The sequence below is a fragment of the Armigeres subalbatus genome, chromosome 2, assembly GCF_024139115.2.
Source record: "Armigeres subalbatus isolate Guangzhou_Male chromosome 2, GZ_Asu_2, whole genome shotgun sequence".
In the NCBI taxonomy this organism is placed as follows: Eukaryota; Metazoa; Arthropoda; class Insecta; order Diptera; family Culicidae; genus Armigeres; species Armigeres subalbatus.
The window spans coordinates 274196621-274198319 of NC_085140.1; positions in this window are offsets into that span (position 1 = coordinate 274196621).

Sequence of the window (1699 nt, forward strand, 5' to 3'; positions counted from 1 at the left end):
TGGATACTGAGCGACCTCAGAATTTGTAAACCCTAAAGTCGATCCATACCATAGAATCGAGGAGAAAGGAAGAGGTGGACCTCCTGTACCAAACGCTTGCAATTATATAAGTAACTGGGGTACATTGATCATTTTAATATTGTTCTGTAAATATGTGAAATGATGGCTTTTCATATTTTTAAAACGAGTACTGCTACGTAGAACGTATAAGGCTGTTGTTCTTCTTTATTTGGTAACTTTTAACTTATTTAAAAATCTTTCTAGTCGATTTTTTGGTTTTGCTCTTCTCGTTACAAAGTATACGTAAAGGCTATATTTCCTCCAAAACAAACTTTTATAGAGTCCTGAGACCCATAGTGTTATATACCATCGACTCAGCTCGACGAATTGAGGTGATGTCTGTGTATGTGTGTGTGTATGTGTGTGTGTATGTGTATGTGTGTGTATGTGTGTGTATGTGTGTGCAAAATAATCTCACTTATTTTCAGGCACTTATCATTAACCGTTGCATTCGACGCGAATCTTGTCCCATTGTTTCGTATTGAAATTGGCCGACGGACTATGGGCTTCGGAGTTATGGCAACATATATTTTTTACAAAAAAATTCTCACTCTTTTAGACACTTACTCTTAGCTGATTCACTGCAACAAGTTTCATTCAAGAATCATGTCCCATTGTTTCTGATTGAAAATTGACAGATCGGACTATGTCAAGTTATGGCCAAAATCCACTTTTCACATAAGAAACACGTACAAAATTCTCACTCATTTTTAGGCATTATGCTTAACCGATTTCGCAACAAGTTGCATTCGACGCGGAATCTTTCCCATTGTTTCGTATTAAAATTGGCCGAATCGGACTGGGCTTCGAGTTATGGCAAATATATTTTTTTACAACAAAATTCTCACTCACTTTTAGACACTTACTCTAGTGATTTACTCGCAACAAGTTTCATTCAACGCAGAATCTTGCCCCATTGTTTCGTATTGAAAATTGGACAGATCGGACATGGGTTTCAGTTATGGCCTAAACTACCTTTTTCACATGATAAACACGTACAAAATTCTACTCATTTTTAGGCACTTATTTCTAACGATTTGCTCGCAACAAGTTTCCGACGCGAAATCCTGTCCCATTGTTTCGTATGGAAAATTGGTCGAATCGAACTATGGATTCGAAGTAATGGCCAAAATACATTTGTGACAAGAAAAATTCTCACATTTTTAGGCACTTACTTTTAGCTGATTTGCTCGCAACAAGTTGCATTCGACGCAGTATCTTGTTCCATTGTTTCGTATTGATTAAACTTTTGCCTTTCTCGTATACAGATACGTAAAGGCTATATGTTCGTCAAAACGAACTTTTGATAGGAGTCCGAGACCCATAGTGTATATATACCGATCGACTCAGCTCGACGAATTTAGGTGATGTCTGTGTGTGCGTGTGTATGTGTGTGTGTGCAAAATAATCTCATTCATTTTTCAGGCACTTATCTTTAACGGATTTTCTACAACGTTGAATTCGACGCGGAATCTTGTCTCATTATTTCGTATTGAAATTGCCCAATCGGACTATGGACTTCGGAATTATGGCCAATATTTTTTACAAGAAAAATTCTCACTCACTTTTAGACACTTACTCCACCGACGAACCGACGTGCTACTGGCGGTCTCTGATTATCTCACGATTTTTACGTCAC